The following is a 12,520-nucleotide window of genomic DNA, read 5'->3' on the forward strand; positions in this document are numbered from 1 at the left end:
GGGTCGTATGTTGGTCTTCACTGTCTAGTTGCATCTTCCCTCTAAATCTTTGAACCCCAGAATAATTTCATTCAATTTTTATTGATATTTTTATTTATCACATTTAACTGGGTTGTAATTTCAGGCTTCTTTTTCTTGTCTTCCTACTATAAGACAATTGCTTCTGTAGCTGGAGTAATTTTTCCATGTTCATTAATGAGTCTTGACCTACAGGAGCAAAAGTGTGCAAGAGTCAGAAAGACCATCTCCTATGTGGTTTAGATTAGACAAACTAAACACAAGTATTCTAGTGTGTTAAGTAAACAACTTCCACTCGACAGACACAAAAACCACCCACAGTGTTAGGTACTTAGTGTCAAAAGCAGGAAGGCCAAAGCCCAGCCAGAGCCAAGACTGCTGAGAACCAGTGAGAACAAAGCGGATTCTGGAGACTGCTAATTGGAAAAGCAAGTTCAAGGATAGGCTTCTGCAGACAGAGGCCCCTTGTGTCAACAAAAAACCTGATGAACTCAGTGCCTCTTTTCTGCCTCTGTCTTCACAGCCAAAGCCAGCTCCCAGACTCCTGCCTGGACGGGCACAACTGGGGTAGGGATTGCAGCCAGCAATGGAGGAGCAACAGGTTAGGGAAACTGGTATGTGTGTTCAGATCCATTGGATCTGATTGGATGGGAATCACCCCAAGCTACTGGGAGACCTGGTGGGCCTGAGTGTGAGGCCACTATCAGTCCTCATCTTTAAAAAAAGGGAAGGAGGAGGACTTGGGAATGATAGAATCATTGTATGGTTTGGGTTGGAAGTGGTTGAGGACTGGAGGGTTGCCCTCTTGGTGCAACTATGTGCCAGTCAGCTACGTCTCAGTTGATGGAAAGATCAGGGAGCACATAATCAGCAGTAGTCAGCCCAGGAAGGCAAACCATGTTTGACCTGCCTGATTGCTTGCTATGAAGAAATGTCTGGCCCTGTGGGCAAGGGCAGAGCAGTGGGTATAATATACCCTGATTTGAATATGGCTTTTGACCCCACCTTCCCCACCCTTCCCCTCTGGAAACAGCAGAAGGATGGACTGGACAAACAGCCTGTTTGGAGGGATTGAAAGCTGGGTGTAAGGGTAGCAGTCAATAACTCAGTCTTTGGTTGGTAATCAGCAAAGCACTCTGGGCTCAATTCTGGCACCCCTATCCAATGCCATCAACAACAACCTGGCTGCAATGCAGAGCTTGTGCTGAGCAGACCTGCAGGCAACACCAAGTTCCGGGAAGCAGCTGCTGGTTCAACCCAGAAGGGCTCTGAAAAACTTAAGAATTGAACAGAGCCCTCATGATCCTTATAAGAAGTATGAAATTCTGCCCCTGGAACAGCTGGAATAAGCCCATGTGCAGGTACAGACTGGGAAGTAGCTGGCTGGGTCACAGTCCTGTGGGTTCCAGTGCACACGAGGTTGAATGTGAACACGCAGCTTGCTCTTCTGAAAGAAGGTACATACTGGGTCACGTTAGAAACATGGCCTGCACATCAAAGAGAATTTGCTGATAATCTCTGCTTGGTACTGGTGAAGCCAAGCCTGAAATATACCTTTGGATACCTCTGGTCAAGAGAGAGAGGGCAAGATTGGAGAGTATTCAATGGAGGGTTAATAAGAAAGCTACTGAGGAGAGGCTGAAGGAGCTGGACTTAATTAGTCTATTCAAAAGGAAACTAAGAAGTAACATAACATCAGCCTACAACTGTTTGAAGGATCATTGCAAAAGTGACAGAGCCAAATTCTTCCTACTACTGCCAGCTGCTCTAACAGAGCAATTGCCACAATGTACAACTTGGGAAGTTCAGACTGGGCATGAAGAAGTGAAATCAGCAAGAGAGTGGCTGGGCACTAGAACAGGTTGTCCAGAAGAGTGCAGCAATCTCTGTCACTGGGGATTTTCAGGACTCAGACAAAGCTAAGAGTGACATAGTCCAGGGCTGACATGGTCCAACTAAAAAGCAAGCCTCAACCAACATTTTTATGATCTTGCAGCAGGTTTCAGGTCTTCCACATAGTATTAATAAAGCTCTATTATTAAAATAATCTATTTATTATGTTGTTTGGCTTTAGGAGTGGTGGTAAAAGATTGTCACCTAGCCTGTTTGGAGGGAGAAGATTCAACAGATGGGAAACACCTCAGTGAGTTACCTAACTGAGACAACACCTCTCACCAACCTACTTTATGGAGTTAGAAATGGAGCAAGAGACTTCAGCTAAGGCAAGGCAGTCAAGTCACACTTCTGCTCCACATCCCTCTTTCCTTTGCCCTGGCACTCATTTACCTCTCCAATTCAGTTGACTTAGAGCTTTACCACATTAAAACCTGATTCTAGACTCAGCTGCTCCTTCCAGCATGTCTGAAATGAAGAGGACCTAAATTAGTAATTAGCCTTTCTCTGGCCTTCTGTTATTGAGGCACCATCCAACTTCTTTGGTCTGTAGGAAATGCTTTGATATAAATAGTCATTCTGCTGTGAACTATATCAATTCCATAACATCTCAGCCAAAAGATTCCCACACTGATCACACCACCAATAAAACTTGCTATACCATATTTGGGGGAACAGTAACCTGCTTGTCTCCTATTTAGAACTGTGGATTTTTTTCCCTACTCCCAGAGGGTAGTATATAACCATATATTCCATATGTCTGAATTCTTTCTTGTATTGTGGATTTGATCTTGGGTCCAGTATTCTCGGTTTCAGTGGAGAAAACGTAGGACATGATGTATTTAAAGGAGAGGAGCAGAGCAGCCATACTTGGAGAAACTAAAACTAGAAGGTATCTGATGAGATACACTTAATGTACCTACAAGTAGTAAAAAAATCAGATGTTTTGGTTTATAATGTATAAACTCTCAACAAAGAAATCCAAAATGTATGTTAAAAAGATAAAATAACCTCACGAGGGGAAGCAGAGGGGAAAGTACTGATCTTTTTACTCTTGTGACCAGTGGCAGGACTGGAGGATATGGCATGGAACTGAGCTGGGGGAGGTTTAAGTGGATATTAGGAAAGGTTCTTCACCCAGAGGGTGGTTGGGCACTGGAACAGGCTCCCCAGGGAAGTGGTCACAGCACCAAGCCTGACAGAGTTGGACAGCACTCTCAGGCACATGATGTGACTCTTGGGGTGTCCTGTGCAGGGCCAGGAATTGGACCTTGACGATCCTTCTGGGTCCCTTTAAACTCAGCATATTCTGTGATTCTATAATTGTGTGGAGTTTCACAGAGATATATTTAGATATGTCATGCATGTCAATACTCAAGTAAATATATGATATTAATCAAACATTAACTTACCTTAATTGCAAAGGCTAAAGTTCACAGTCATGTACAATTAAGGACTGGTTTTCTTCCTCCCTGCCAATCCTGCAATTCATGGAATGTGTTGCTTCCTCTAGATTTGAGTTATGTAAGCTATGACACCATGGAGCTGATGTCATTGTGAGGCCACTCTCACTAATCTCTGAAAGGTGACGGTGATCAGAGAAGGTTCCTGGGGACTGGAAAAAACCCAAATGTCACTGCTTTCTTCAAGAGGGGCAAAAAGGAGGATCCAAGAATCTACAGGGCAGGCAGTCTCACCTCAGACCCTGGGAAAGGGATGCTGTGAATGATCCCCAAACATATTAAGGAGAAGAAGGTGTTGGGGAGTAGTCAGCATTGATTTACAAAGTGGAGATGGTGCCTCCCCTATGATGAGATCGTACACGTGACTTGTTGAAGGAAGGGAGAGCAGTGGATCTTATTTATGTTGGCTTTCAACACTGTCCCTCATAACATCATTACAGAGAAACTGATGAAATAAAGACTAAATAAATGGACAGTGGGGTGGATTGAAAACTACCTGAACTGTCAGACTCAGAGGGTTGTGATCAGGGGCATGAGGTCAAGCTGGAGGCCAGCTGGCCAGTCACTAGTGGTGTAAACCAGGAGTTAATACTACATAACATCTTCATTAGCAGCCTGAATGATGAGACTGCACCCTCAGCAACTTTGCAAATTACTCAACACTGGGAGGAGTAGGTGATACATCAGATAGGTATGCTGCCATTCAAAGGGACCTTGTCAGTCTGGAGAAATGAGTCAACAGAATCCTTATAAAGTTCAAGAAAGGAAAATGCCAAGTCCTGTCTGTGGGAGGAAAAAGTGAAATACCAGAGGATATACTGAAACACTATGTTTGACCTCCTTTTTTCTTTTGTTGAGGTCCAAGCAGTAGAAGTCTCCAGCCTTCTGCCCTTGACTCATGCAGATCCAGTACCTGATCCAGCAGTACACTAAAAGCTGGTGCTGTTTGAGCCACCAGTGGCTGTTCCCATTCTGTCTGTGACAGTTGCTACTTGGCCATGGAAGGGACCTTCAGCTTCTGACACTTAGAAGACTGAGCTGGAGACTCTTTTGCCTTAAATATTGCAGATAGACTGCAATAGTCTGACTGACTTTAGGTGTTGCAAGGCAGTGACAAATAAATAGGGTCTTTGATTAGATCACACGATAGTTTGGATTAGAAGGGACCTTTAGGACAATCTAGTCCAACCCCTCTTTGGAAGGGACATCTTCAACTAGACCAGGTTTCTCAGAGCCCTGTCCAACCTGACCTTGAATGTTTCCAGGGATGAGGAATCCACCGCTTCTATGGGCAACCTGTCCCAGTGTTTCACCAGTCTTATTGTAAAAAACTTCTCTCTTTTATCTAGGTTAAATCTAAACTCTTTTAGTTTTAAAACATTATCCCTTCTCCTATTGCAACAGGCCATCCTAAAAAGTTCATCCCCATCTTTAAGCCCCCTTTAGGTACTGGAAGGCTGCCAGAAGGTCTCCCAAGAGCCTTCTCTTCTCCAGCCTGAACAGCCCCAACTCTCTCCGCCTTTATTCATAGGAGAGGTGCTCCAGCCCTGGGATCATCTTTGTGGCTCTCCTGTGGACCCATTCCAACAGATCCATGTCTTTCCTGTCCTGGGGCCCCCAGAGCTGGATGAAGCACTCCTGGTTGGGTCTCACAAGAGCAGAGTAGAGAGGCAGAATTGCCTCCCTTGACCTGCTGGACATGCTGCTTTGGATGGAGCCAAGGACACAGTTGGTTTTCTGGGCTGTGAGTGCACATTGCCAGTTCATATCCAGCTTTCCCTTCACCAGGATTCCCAAGTCCTTCTCAGCAAGGCTATTCTTGATCTGTTCATTTCCCAGCCTGGACTGATACCAAGGGTTGCCCTGACCCAGGTGCAGCACCTTGCACTTGGTCTTATTAAACCTCATGAGATTCCCATGGGCCCACTCCTCAAGCTTGTCCAGGTCCCTCTGGATGGCATCCCGTCCATCAGGTGTGTCAACCACACCACTCAGCTTGGTGCCATTCACAGACTTGCTGAGGGTGCACTTGATCCCACTATGTCACTGATGTAGACATTAAGCAGTACTAGGACCCCCAAGGGCCATTTGACACTGTTCTTCATCTGTGTACTGAGCCACTGACCACCTCTGGATGTGACTATCCAACCAATTCTTCATCCACCAAACAGTTCATCCACCTAATCCAGACAGATACAGGAAGGGAGTTTAAAATAGCTCTCAGCAGTAACAACAATTAAGTTACTGCAGTTATACATTACGCAGTTGCACTTATTTCCTCAGAAAGCACCTCCTTAGAAGAAAGGCTGCCAGCTAATTAAATAAAAAAGATGAACAAATGATCCTACTGAATGAACACTCAGACTGATTACAGACTTAAGAAAAATACTTTGTCCAAACATGAACTTAAAAATATCTCCAGAACCTCACAGCTCAAACAAGTATGAAGCTCAAACACATCTGAAGGTTCCTTCTGGTATGAGAACTATGTCCTACCCTCTATACCAGCATTTACTTTTCTCAGCTGGGATTCAGAGATATTAATCACACCTTTGAATCTTAGTTCTAAGTTTTCCCAAAGGTTTTCAGATCTATATATCTGTGCTTATGACAGTAACCAATACCAAAATCTGTTGTGCAGTTTTCACTAGAGGTAGAGGCACTTTTAATTGCACTGAAGAGAAAAGCTATTTAAAAAGAAAAAAAAAAGAGGGAGCCTCTAAATTTTTTATGCAATACCTCCCAGTTGTATTTTTCCATTTCACACCAATCCTCTGCTCAGATAGAATCGCTCAGTTACCTTCTCTAAGAGGGAAGAGAGTCAGGAGTTCTCAGATCCTTGGAGTCAAGTTCAAATCTTGTGATTCAGATCAAATGCTCCAACAGCTCAGCAGTGGACAAAAAATCATACACCAGATGCTTGTTTCACACTGCAGTGAAGAACACTGTCATGCTGAGATTGCATCTGAAGGACTGTGTCCATTTTGGGGCTCCCCAACATAAGAAAAATGAGCAAATCCAGCAGATTAACAAGACTCCTGAAGGGACTGGAGCACATGAATCTGGGGAGAGACTCATACATCTTGATCTGCTCAACCTGGAGAAAAGAACGATTAGGGGAAATCTTACTCCTGTCTGCAACTGCATAACTGAGGTGCAGGGAAAGAGGAGAGAGCCAAACTCCTCTTGGTTGCACACTGTGGGTGAACAGAAGGCAAAGGATACAACTCAGGGCACAGAACATTCCAATGAGACACGAGGAAGTTATTTCTTTTAACCATGAGGGTGCTCAAACCCGAACAGATTTCCCAGAGAGGCTGTGGAACCTCTATCCTTGAAAACATTAAAAATGCAACAGGACAAAGCCATGAGCAGCCTGCTCTAACTGGACATGCTTTGCACAGCATGTTGGACTGGCAAGTCCCAGGGGTCCCTTCCAGCCTGTGGAATTCTGTGAGTCTAACAACTCCTTGAGGCCAGGGTCTCCTCAAAGCCTTCAGAGGCTACACCAGCTTACAACATACCTCTCCTGCTCTTCTCACCCCCCAGTGCATTTCTCCTTCAGGTTGGCTGGCATTAATGCAAATGGAACAGTGAAATGAGCCAGATTAAAAAGAGGTTTGCAAAAAATCCCCCTGCAAACTGTTGAGTTGTACATACTGTGGTAGAGGTTCAAAATGAGTATTGACCATGGAAGTACCTAAAGATCATTTATCCAAAAATATTGTCTTGCCAATGATAAGTGTTAAGATTTTTACTATTTCAGAAACTCTCCTGTTTTAAGAAATGTTGGTTTCCAATCCTTTTCTCTGCCAATTATACCAGAGCAGCATTATCCTGCCAACACAACCATGCAGAAATAGAGTAACACCCTATATATACATATAAATACCAACTTCCTAAAGTGGTCAATACTCAACTCCATCGTAATAAACATAAAACTAACCTCATTACCTTAAGGAACTTGTTTCACAGAGGAACTACAGTGGGGAAACTTTAGTTGCAAAGACTTCCAGGCTTCAACTAATTCAGCTCAGCCCAAGAGACAGCAAGGTTTCTGCAGCTCGTGATTTCTTCTTACAGTGTAATAAATAGTACAATATAATATCTGACAAAGAAATCATATGGATGTAGTACTTCAGCTGTGCAAAGTAGGTGCATTCATTATTGTTACAGTGAAAAATACTAAAAAAATATGTAAACAGGCAGGAGTCCTTAATCTGAATCTGATTGGAAGATTATAGATGTACAGTTCTGATCTCCACTGGATCTCATTTTCTCCTCATGTACCATGTTAACAGTAAATACTATTTTGAAAACCATTAATAAGGAAATCACCTGTTTTAAGGAAGGCTTGCGTATTAAAGAAGGAAACTATTACGTGTCACACTCTCCTTCCTTCCCCCGTTATTATTTTAATTGATTTAGATGTCAATCTACACAAGCAATCAGAGACAGTCATGCTGCTTTCTCAATATAAACATATTGGCTACTTGGCACTCAAGCTGTTTCTTCTGAACATCTTCCTGTGCCCTAGATCAGACACACATCCTCAATGTTTTGTGATTCTCTAACATCTCTAGCCTACATAACTATTTCTAGGTTAACCTAAGCTGTCTATAAAACCATATAGTCAGCTACTGTCTACATTACTTTCTCTTTCTGTGTAACCATACATTATTTTCTGTATTATCCTATACTAAATACTGCAGTTAACCTTGACTTTATTAGTCCTAAACACTAACTTTACAGCAGTGTAGTTTAAAACATTTCATGAAGCCCGAGATCCCTCTACATTTGTGGACAAAGCATACACCCAGCAACATGATACATCAATTCAAACTAGGGAGAGGAGGGGGAGAGAAGGGAGTTGTTGAGGATTACAGCATAATTTAATACAGAGAAGCACTAGCTAATACTGGCTTTTTCCTCTTTTCAAAAAGTGTTTCATCAGTCAGTGCCAGTATAATTATTTGTTCCACTCACATTTTTAATGAAACAGTCCCTAAGCTGTTGCACATTTCCAACACCTTCGTGAAATTGCTGCCCTATTTTGGGAAGAGGTTTCTGCTCACTCACCCATACTCTGGTTAACAGCAGTGATTCAAAGACACATTACTAGGTTGGAAGTGGTATAAGCTGCTATTAAGGGTATGGAGCTGACAACCACAGTGAGATAGAGGTGCCCATTGCTTCTGACCCAGTCACCCATGGGGAATACAGTAACGCTGGACAACGCACCAGTGGGTCTTAGGACATCTTTTAAGATGTTTTCAGCTAACAGGGCTGGCAGAACCAGATCTGAAGATCCATCTCTGTATATTCCCTCACAACCCACACAGTTACTTAGCACTGGCTAGTTCTGCCATGTTCAGCAAAGCTTAGGATCTGGCTGCACAGTTATTTGCACAAGGGTCCCTGTGACTGAGCTGCTGTGACTCCACCTGGTCAGCCACCTGCTGCAACAGTTGATTATTAACATCCCAGACATATTCCAGAGCAACTTGGCAAGGCAAGTTGGCACAGTCCATGTCCACTGGACAGGAAGGGGGCAAGGCATTCCACAGCTTTTAGCACTGTAGCTTCTCTATACATCTCCAGTTTCAGCAGTGAGCAGGGAAGATCTTTTCTTGAGTCAGGCAGCAAAAGAGTAAAATTCCTCTCAGCAACCTCATTACTGCATCTTTCCCCACCCTCCACCACCGTCTACTACAGTTAGTTTCAAAGTCTTGTGAACCAGTTGTTTCCTCAAGGCCTGTGCAGCTCTTGGCTTTCTTCCCGAAGCGTAGGGGCTAAACACAGTAACTGCAGAGTGTCCTGTCACTGTCTTGAGGATTGTCACAAAGCTGAATCCTCCCTGACAGCTGGCACTGCAGATAGTGGAACATATATAACCTATACAGTTCTGGGTGTCCCACAGGGTTCCTCCAGTGTATCTGCTGCTCTTTGCTACATTTACTACAGCTGAGAACAGCAGTATCATCATCATATGTTGCTGCCACTGCCAGGCTTGCACCTCAGCCCATTACATGCTTCAATCAGCTGCCTTTTTAGGAAAAAGGTAACCTACTTGGAAAACCTTAAAAAAAACCCCTTCAAGTATTTCCATTGCTGGCAATACTTATTGCAGACACCAGGCACCTCCTGACATCCAGTGCAAGGAACTCTTTCTACCCACAGGCGAGGCAATCTGCTTGCTCTCATCTGTCAAGGTCTTGGTTTTTGGCTTGTCTGCTCCCTCCAGAGGCCAAGCACACAAAGCCATTTAGCTGATCATCTTCCTCAGCTGGGAATAAAATTCATTAACCATAAAGAAGAGTAGGGTTGATTAAGGAATATAGATGCCGCTGGCCACAGAAGAGACTCCTACACCGTCACAGCTCAGACACACAAATACAAGCCACCCACTTTTGCAAGAGGGAAGAATGGGTGCCTACAAAACACAGTGAGAGTGCTTCAAAGGAGAATCTACTGAGCAAGCGATGCAGTAATAGGCCCTTTATCTGTTACAAAGTCTCTGTCAGCTTCTGCTGAAGCTTTCCTTCCTTGAGTCAGCAGCCTGGATATAAATAAAACTGCTGTGCAAGTGTCTCTCTGTCTACGAACATGTTGGAAAAAACACGAAGAAAAGCTAACTCACAGGTCAGACAACACAGTCTCATCTGTGTATTTTTTGTCCCACTAGCATCTAACAGAAATCCTGAAAATGTAATTGGTGGAATTAAAACATCTGGATCCCAAGTGTGGCTCAGGAGCAACCACCCACTTACAAGTGAGAAACAAGTCTTTAGATGTTTCTAATGGCTCCCTGCTGCTAGTACCTACTTCCTAGTTGGAATTACTCCATGAAGGTAAGGTTCAGTTTGCTCCTTTATTTGGTTGAGACTGCATTTTATAATCACAACTTGATCTCTGGCATGAAATCTGATGGGCAAGACAGAGCACAAACTATAACCTGAATTAATCAATGGGAACTCTGACTCCTGCTTGCTGTGATTCAAAATATAACGAAACAAAGGCATCCTCCCTACTTACATCTTCTCCCTCCTTCTCCAAAGGGAAGGGCAATCACAGCCCGAGAAATAAATTCTAAAGATTCATTTTTGTATCAAAATGAGAAAGCATTGCCAACAGCTACCTTCAGAAAAGCCAGCAATTGGCCTCAAGTTTAAAGAGACAAACTGCACTCAAGACTACTACAAGGTTATTTCAGATAATATGTCCCTCTTCCCACACATCTTCCAGAAGGCTACACTTATTTTAAGCCTTATTCTATAAAATGGTCAAACTACCTATAGTATCCATAGATGAAAAGCTATGTTCGAGTCCTCCAGGAAACCATAGGATAATTCAAGTCCCTTGACATTCAAATTCAGGAACAGCAAACAATTATGGATTAGACTGGAGCCTGCTCAACAGCAGGAACAGCTGACACCCCAACTCACCTGAAGACAGGACTTACCTTACAGCCAGAGGGCCTCAGGAAGCAGCAGTCCCAGCATTATTTCACATGCAGATGTGCCACCAGTCCTGCCTGTTTATTGTGAAGAACCTGGTCAGGAGTACAGCTGGATAGCACATGGAGCAACGTGGCACCCTCTGTCATTGGCCCATTTCCATCCATGGACATCGCTCAGAGTGCAGAGCGATCCCTGTGCCAGCCTCACCTCGGCCAGGTTGCATCTGTACACTAATTTAGGTGTGTGTACGTATAATATGGCACCAAACATGTAACATGAATGGCTGTGCCATGCATCAGGATGGCAGTAGCACACAGTACCACGGATGTGCTCGGTGGCACATACAGGGCACAGTCATATGACACAACTTATCAGCAGTAACAAGTAAATGGCACAGAGCTCAACAATCACGGGCTACTAGCTCCTCCTCTTGCAGAAGCAGAGAGGTTGTTTCTTTTGTTTAACCATTTATTTTTTTTTTTCAGTTACTGTATCTGGACTGTATCTGCTAAGGATTAGCATGGAAAAACATTAGGGCTGTCCAAGAAAATGCACAGCTGCCCCTACCACAAGGTAAAGAGACAAAGAAGATTTGGAACAATGAATTAAAATAATTTTTCAAAATGTTAACCACAGAGAAAACCTCAAAGTGGGAAACAGGGAACACAAAGTTTATACTTTGGCTGCAAGAAAATAATTTTTGAATCTCTACTTTCAATATTGCACTATACTTGAAAAGCCAGCAGCAGTTCCCAAAGTTAAACAAGAATTATTGAAAATGTATCTAGGAAATACTCTTACAGATGGAGCACCTTTCATGGCTTTAGAGTCAGCAATTTTGCAATCCACTACCTTGCAGCTGGCTGTTCTACCACTGTTGTCTGCATGGAGATGTAGGAAAGACAGCTACTTGTACAAACTGTTTTTCCACCCCAAAAAAAAGAGAGGTAAGAGGGACAATAAAAGGTTGCCTAGACTGGACTATGAAGGGAGCTTTAGCAGTGGATGAAGAAACAAGATGACCAAGTGTACTCAAGGAAGTAACAAAGCCCAGCACGTAAGCAGAAACCAGATGGTGTTGAGCCAGAGCACTAATAAGAAATCACCAGTTAAATAGGAAATTTCTTTAAAACCTGCAAAGTTTAGGTTGAGCCAGACACGAGCCTGGGAGCAATAAAGATTGAGAGGAACCTCAGGACAAACCATAACCAATTCTGACAGGAACAGAGTTTCATCTCTGACCCACAGCTGAAGTCTCTGTCACACTGGAGGACTCTGGTACTGAACTATCGCTAACACAAGTGATAGTTCCCTACAGCAGCAGCACATGTGTGTGTTGCTCCTTAGCACTGACCATGCACTTTGCATTCTTCCCACACACACAAGATTGGTTTTGGCGAGTATAATTTCCACAATATCTGTATCTTCAGTTTGAGCAATCTGATTTAATCCCTTTCTTCTTATACAAGGCGATGGGCAGGGCACATCTCAAGGATGAAGGACCACCACCTCCCTAAGATCCTGCTCTATGGTGAACTTGCCACTGGCTGCCGCATGAGAGGAGCCCCGAAGAGAAGATACAAGGACTCCCTGAAACAACATCTCAGCCTTGGCCATATTGATCACCAGAACTGGTCCACTCTGACCTCCAATCGGGAGGCCTGGAGACACACCATCTATAACGCA

Source organism: Lepidothrix coronata, unplaced genomic scaffold (genome assembly GCF_001604755.1).
Source record: "Lepidothrix coronata isolate B3197 unplaced genomic scaffold, Lepidothrix_coronata-1.0 Scaffold191, whole genome shotgun sequence".
Classification (NCBI taxonomy): Eukaryota; Metazoa; Chordata; class Aves; order Passeriformes; family Pipridae; genus Lepidothrix; species Lepidothrix coronata.